The sequence below is a fragment of the Teleopsis dalmanni genome, unplaced genomic scaffold, assembly GCF_002237135.1.
Source record: "Teleopsis dalmanni isolate 2A unplaced genomic scaffold, ASM223713v2 unscaffolded_contig_2154, whole genome shotgun sequence".
Classification (NCBI taxonomy): domain Eukaryota; kingdom Metazoa; phylum Arthropoda; class Insecta; order Diptera; family Diopsidae; genus Teleopsis; species Teleopsis dalmanni.
Window position 1 is genome coordinate 1 of NW_024033536.1, and position 7,591 is coordinate 7,591.

General features: G+C 28.8%; 1 long non-coding RNA gene across 1 annotated transcript; it reads left to right on the forward strand.

Moving 5' to 3' along the window:
* The first annotated feature begins 255 nt into the window (after positions 1–255).
* On the forward strand, positions 256–5,315 carry LOC119664541. Its single transcript, XR_005251217.1, has 2 exons — positions 256–652; positions 4,928–5,315. It is a non-coding gene; the product is annotated as an uncharacterized LOC119664541 (long non-coding RNA).
* The last annotated feature ends 2,276 nt before the right edge of the window (positions 5,316–7,591 follow it).

Here is a 7,591-nt window from a genome sequence, read left to right on the forward strand (position 1 = left end):
TTTATTTTTTTTTTTTTTTTATTGGAAAATTAAGTTCCACTAATGCATTTAAAATTATTTTTCTTATACAATTATATATTCTTATAATATCTAATATTCCAAATATTTATATAAAAATAAAATAGCAATAATAAGGAAAGAATAATAAAACATTGGTCTGACCGATTCTGTTTCTTTGTCATAAAAGTTTACTCACTTACTTACTTATAATCAGTATAATAAAACTTTTTTTTATATATGAATTTGACATATTTTCTCGTTTAGAAACAAATACTTGCAGCCGACTATGGATCAGATTTATCATCTGTTAAAGAAGAATTGGATAGTCAACAACATGAACACAAAATTATCGATAAATTTCACTCTAAAATTGTAAATGACGAGCGGCACCAAATGAAATTTTCTGGCGAAGAATTGAACAATTATCAAGATTTACGACGCCAAATGTCTACGCTTTGTGGATTGGCTTATAGAGGCACGTCCATCTTTCTCACCACCACGACGAGACTTACGTCCACCAGACAGTGACCCAGGAGCAACACAGTATTATAGCCATAGACTCGATGCACTAAATATAAAATACGATAGATTATTAGAACAATTATCGCAGAGGCTTAAAACAGCTATCGAAGTAAATGGCAGCGATGGCTTGGTAAGTACCATTTTCGGGATTATAGAATTTATACACAATAAGCGATTTTATTTTTATTTTTAATTAAAATACCGTCTAATTAAAACCTAAACTAATAAAATAATTCACTTGATATTTCTATTTATTTCTACTGATCTAGAAGTATAAATTACTTGTAATGATGATTAAAAGTGTGATTTTTCCATCATTTTCTGCAAACTTCAAAATAGAAACTCGTTTTCTCATTTTTATTGCAGTAGTTTTATTTTTAATTTATTTCATCAAATATAGGAAATAACTTGTTTTTTTTTTTATCCACTTTATGGTTGGATGTATATTTTACTTATATTTATTCTAATACTCCAACGAAAAATCATTACTTATATTTTTCAATATTTTACAAACAATTCTTATTATGAGAAGATTTAGTGTTTCCAGCAGAGATCGTAGGCAAACGTATTTGTGCCAAATTGGATGGCACCCAAATTATAAAGGTGCATTTGGATAAGAATCTACAAACGACAACCGGTTAAATAATGCAATGCTCTGTACAAGCAATAAGTGCTTATAAGCAGCAGGTCAACTACCAAACTTGAAAGGGAGAAACTTGTCTTGCTCGATAACTCTAGTCGAGTTAAATGGAGAATTCGTAATTCAATAGACAAGAGGGTTCAATTCCTAGGCTTGCTTATTAATGCCTCCTCCTGACCAAAGAGGCAATTGAGCTGTCTGAACGACTTAAACGTTTATTCGATAAACGTTTTGTGAGCTTATGGCAAAAAAAACATCTTAACGTTCTTACGTCAAAAATGATTTTGCCTACGAATTTCGTGTTGTCAAAGGATGGGACTTTGACAAATTCTGCATGGGTCTCAGAACAGCGTACAGGCGATACGGCATGCACTTCAATGAGACGCAGATAACTTTTACAGTGAGGGTGTCCAAAATGATCCATTAAGACGTTTACGCCGTGAAATGGATGAATGTAAATCGTTTATTTGACGAATTGAAAAAACGCGCTAGAGCTGAAGGTAAATTAATTTAAATTAAATTAGTTTAGTTTTATTTTTTTCGTAGGCGGGGTATATTCACCAATTATAAAAACATTTTATCAAATAACTGTCATACGAACTTAATTTCAATTAAATTTAAGTGTAAATTTTTTACTTGATGTTAGATTGAATACATAAATTTGTTTAGTACGAAAATAGTATTCTCTTCAGTAGTGTCTTATTAAAACTATTTCTGTATCGTTTGTGATGAAGAAATTATTTGCCAGCCGTAGAACTCGTGGTACTAAATAAATAATTTTAGCTTAAATTTAATTTTACAGATTTAAAACGTATTCAAATATTTTATTATACTTTTTAGAGGAAAGCAAACAAGTTAGCCGAATCTTCACAGAAGAATGCATTGCAATCAAAGGAAAACTTGAGGACATATTAATCTCAATTCTCGCTTTGGAAATTTACTTTGCTTCATTTCAAGAAGCGCCAAACGAAAATGGATGTGTGTATGCGAGAGTTGTCTGACTACGAGAGAAGGAATAGAGAAAGAGCGAAAAACAATATATTCGCTAATAAATTAATTTATAAAAAAATTGTAATTTATATTACAAATTTTTTTTAAACAATTATAATAAACTAAATATATATAAGCTTATAATATATGTTTGCCCCTTAACAAATATATAACAAAAAATATTTTATGCAAATAAATTTTGCGCGGCAGTTTTTTGCACTTGTCATTTTACTCTTATTCGTATGTGAATTTGATCAAAAATCATTTGCTCTGCTCTCTCACTGCAAGCAAACGGTTCAGTTTCTGTTATTTCTTCTTTCTCTATTTAACAACTTTTTTATACAGTTTTTCGATTTTCGTTTTTGCTGTTGTTTGTTTGCACAGAGTAGAACATAAATATTTTAGGCGGCCACCGTCTTGGAAGTCAAGTTATTTGTTTTTGAGGCCGTGCACTACACACTACACACATATGGTGTGTTTGTTAGTTTGTTTAATTTGTTGTGCAAGCGATGTTTGCAAATTTTCTTTTTATCTTCCCTTTCTGTTAGCAGAAGTAGCCAATTTCCTCAAAGAATTACTATTTTGAATCTTAAATTATTATTTGTTAATTTCAGAGCTACCTCAAACAAAATAAATCAAAACTTATATGCTTTGTTAACTAAAAGCCTGCAGTAAATTATTGAAATCCAATGCATTTAAAAATGTACGCATGTACATGTAAATGAACTGCGCATGTAAAACAAAATTTTTGAACGTGCAGCCAAAAATTGCGACATCAGAAGCACATTAGCCTATACGATATCTAGATATACTATAAAATATTATTAAATATTTACATAGCTTCCTTAGCAAAAAAAAAAAAAAATTGATTTTAGAATGACTTTAAAAACTTTATCTAAAGTACATACATATATATTTGATGCATGAATCAAACCTTTTTAGTGGTTCATTGAATTCTTTTTTTATAATAAAATTATTTGCGAATTAATTTAAGGATTAAGTTTGCAGAAAAAAAGGTTTTTTTTTCTTAATAAATTAATAATAGTAAATAATTACACAAATTTACCGGCTAAAAAATTCTTTTATGAGTTCATTTAATTTTTATTTCGACGAAATTCATCGGAATACTCTAGAAATTCATTTAAATCAGTGTCAAAAATGTCTTTAAAATAATTATTTTCTATATATGAAAGTTATTTTCTATGTAAATTGCTATAATTTTTAATTTTATTAAATTATTACATTAGTTTTGCTGATATAATTAATATATAATATATTTTTGAGTTAATTGAATTTTATTAAGTAAAAATTCATTTTCCTGCTTTGCGGGTTTTACTATTTACGTATATTAATAAACTGCAATTAAAAATGATTTAATTCATAAAATTGTAAAAAAATTTAAAAAAAATTATTTAAATAATTTATATTTATACATGTTATATAAAATTTAAATATTTAAAAAAACTAATAAGCCGAAAAATATATCAATTAAAGTGCATTTCCACAATCCACATTCATTGTGCAGTTTTATAAACTGTAAAACTTCTGCATAACATTTTGTTTGTTATTCAAAAGAGAAGGAACGCATATAAATCATACAGTTACTATACTAAACAATTGGTGAGAAGAGCATTGTGGATTGTATTGCATACAAGTTTGCTAATACAATCCACACAAACTGATTTATATACACGACTTCTCAGTGTTTCAGTTTTATTACGTTTACAGCGTTTGAACAATACGGTCGCGATCTGTAGTGTACGGAAAAATTTTCAGCGAAAATTGAAAATTGTGTGTGAATATTTAAAAATAAATAGTTAAAACATAAATAAATTTGAGTTTATTTAACAATAATTATTGTTTTTATATTCCAAAATAAAATTAAAATTTTGTGATTTTATTATATATAGCAGAACACACAAATTTCTTGTCTATTCTCGCACTGCTTGTACGCAAAAGAGTAAATTAAAAAGAGTACGGAGTTGAAGACAAAACTCAAGAATGTGGAAATATTTTACTGTCTTTCTTTGTTATGCAGATTTTACGTTGATTGTGCACAAAACAAATTGTACACAAAAACAAGGTACAGAAAGGTGTGTTGTGTGTCGCTCATATTTCCATGCGGTTGCTGCTTATGCCTGTTCTGCTTGCGCGCTTCCTTTATCAATTCGTTTCATATGTTTTTGGTGTTTCTGTATTCGAATGACTATTCCATTCTAACGAGCACTGGAAGAAAGTGACGTCTCTTTTTCTCGTGTTTTGCTTTTGGTACATACAATAATGTTCTTTTTTGTCATTGGTCTTCTTGTCAGTTGCTTTTTTTTCTGTTTTGTGCTCCCATTTTGTGCAACAATGAAAACACATGATAGACTGTCATTATTTTTAATGTTACTTTATTTTATTTTATATTGCATTTTTTCACTCCTTAATAAAAATGAAAAATTTTTTAATTTGTGCAATGGAGTTTTAAAACTTCTTAAATGAAATATAGTGAAGTAGGAAATATTTAATTGATTTTATTTTATTTTTTTTTTTATTGGAAAATTAAGTTCCACTAATGCATTTAAAATTATTTTTCTTATACAATTACATATTCTTATAATATCTAATATTCCAAATATTTATATAAAAATAAAATAGCAATAATAAGGGAAGAATAATAAAACATTGGTCTGACCGATTCTGTTTCTTTGTCATAAAAGTTTACTCACTTACTTATAATCAGTATAATAAAACTTTTTTTTATATATGAATTTGACATATTTTCTCGTTTAGAAACAAATACTTGCAGCCGACTATGGATCAGATTTATCATCTGTTAAAGAAGAATTGGATAGTCAACAACATGAACACAAAATTATCGATAAATTTCACTCTAAAATTGTAAATGACGAGCGGCACCAAATGAAATTTTCTGGCGAAGAATTGAACAATTATCAAGATTTACGACGCCAAATGTCTACGCTTTGTGGATTGGCTTATAGAGGCACGTCCATCTTTCTCACCACCACGACGAGACTTACGTCCACCAGACAGTGACCCAGGAGCAACACAGTATTATAGCCATAGACTCGATGCACTAAATATAAAATACGATAGATTATTAGAACAATTATCGCAGAGGCTTAAAACAGCTATCGAAGTAAATGGCAGCGATGGCTTGGTAAGTACCATTTTCGGGATTATAGAATTTATACACAATAAGCGATTTTATTTTTATTTTTAATTAAAATACCGTCTAATTAAAACCTAAACTAATAAAATAATTCACTTGATATTTCTATTTATTTCTACTGATCTAGAAGTATAAATTACTTGTAATGATGATTAAAAGTGTGATTTTTCCATCATTTTCTGCAAACTTTAAAATAGAAACTCGTTTTCTCATTTTTATTGCAGTAGTTTTATTTTTAATTTATTTCATCAAATATAGGAAATAACTTGTTTTTTTTTTATCCACTTTATGGTTGGATGTATATTTTACTTATATTTATTCTAATACTCCAACGAAAAATCATTACTTATATTTTTCAATATTTTACAAACAATTCTTATTATGAGAAGATTTAGTGTTTCCAGCAGAGATCGTAGGCAAACGTATTTGTGCCAAATTGGATGGCACCCAAATTATAAAGGTGCATTTGGATAAGAATCTACAAACGACCATTGAGCACAAAGTAAGTGTTAAATAACACTTATTTCATTAAATCTTTTTTGCACTTGTGGTTTTTGCTGTTTAAAATTAGTGGTCCAATGTTTCGTTTACGCTTCATTGCTCAAACTGAATTGTAGCTCATTCATATATTGGTAACATTCATCAAATTTAATGAGTCTAGCAATTAACTTGCAGCAATTAATTAAATATGTCTAAATAATAATAATTCATTAAACAGAATAATATAACAATTTTGCATGATTTGCATAAGGAATTATTTGAAAATAATTTCTGTTGTACGAATACAACGAGTAAGCGGATTATCGACATTGGTCTAAAAGTTTGTTGTAACATTGAAAAAGTGTTGTAAATTTTTTGCATTGCTATTTACTGTTATTCACGATTTAAAAAATTATTGTTGCATTTACCATATTGAGTGGTGGCTCGTGTCGTTATCTTCATATTTCTTGAATCCCTTCGAATTTATTACTATCATTTTGGTTATCATAATCAAAACGTAAACTGTAATAAATGAATTTTAACATGATCGGACAAGAAGAAAAATTGAAACGCCCAAAAGAACCCTACTCAAGCTTAATATATTTTCGAGATGGAGTTTCTGGTGGATGAAAAAAATATTTCATAAGGGTTTGCAAGGACCACTTGAAGAGGAAGACTTATATCAGCACCGTAAAGACTTAGATAGTGAACGAGTAACTACAAAGTTTTCGTAAAAACAAGACTGTGCAATAATCCGTTCGCGTAGTTTAACTGCTGTGTATTTTATTTTAGAAGATTTAGTGTTTCCAGCAGAGATCGTAGGCAAACGTATTCGTGCCAAATTGGATGGCACCCAAATTATATATAAAGGTGCATTTGGATAAGAATCTACAAACGACCATTGAGCACAAAGTAAGTGTTAAATAACACTTATTTCATTAAATCTTTTTTTGCGCTTGTGTTTTTTGCTGTTTAAAATTAGTGGTCCAATGTTTCGTTTACGCTTCATTGCTCAAACTGAATTGTAGCTTATTCATATATTGGTAACATTCATCAAATTTAATGAGTGTAGCAATTAACTTGCAGCAATTAATTCAATATGTCTTAATAATAATAATTCATTAAACAGAATAATATAACAATTTTGCATGATTTGCATAAGGATAAGGAATTATTTGAAAATAATTTCTGTTGTACGAATACGAGAACGAGTACGCATAATTACCGTACATTGTCTATAAAGTTTTGTTGTAACATTGAAAAAATATTGTAAATTTTTTGCATTGTTATTTACTGTTATTCACGATTTAAGAAATTTTTGTTGCATTTACCATATTTGAGTGGTGCTCGTGTCGGTTATCTTCATTTCTTGAACTTCGAATTTATTACTACATTTTTGGTTTATCATAATCAAACGTAACTGTAAATAAAGAAATTTAACATCAATCGGACTAGAAGAAAAATTGAACGCCCAAAGAATCCCTACTCAACCGCTAATATATTTTCGAGATGGAGTTTCTGGTGGATGAGAAATATATTTCATAAGGGTTTGCAAGGACCACTTGAAGAGGAAGAGTTATATCAGCACCGTAAAGACTTAGATAGTGAACGAGTAACTACAAAGTTTTCGTAAAAACAAGACGGTGCAATAATCCGTTCGCGTAGTTTAACTGCTGTGTATTTTATTTTAGAAGATTTAGTGTTTTCAGCAGAGATCGTAGGCAAACGTATTCGTGCCAAATTGGATGGCACCCAAATTATATATAAAGGTGCATTTGGATAAG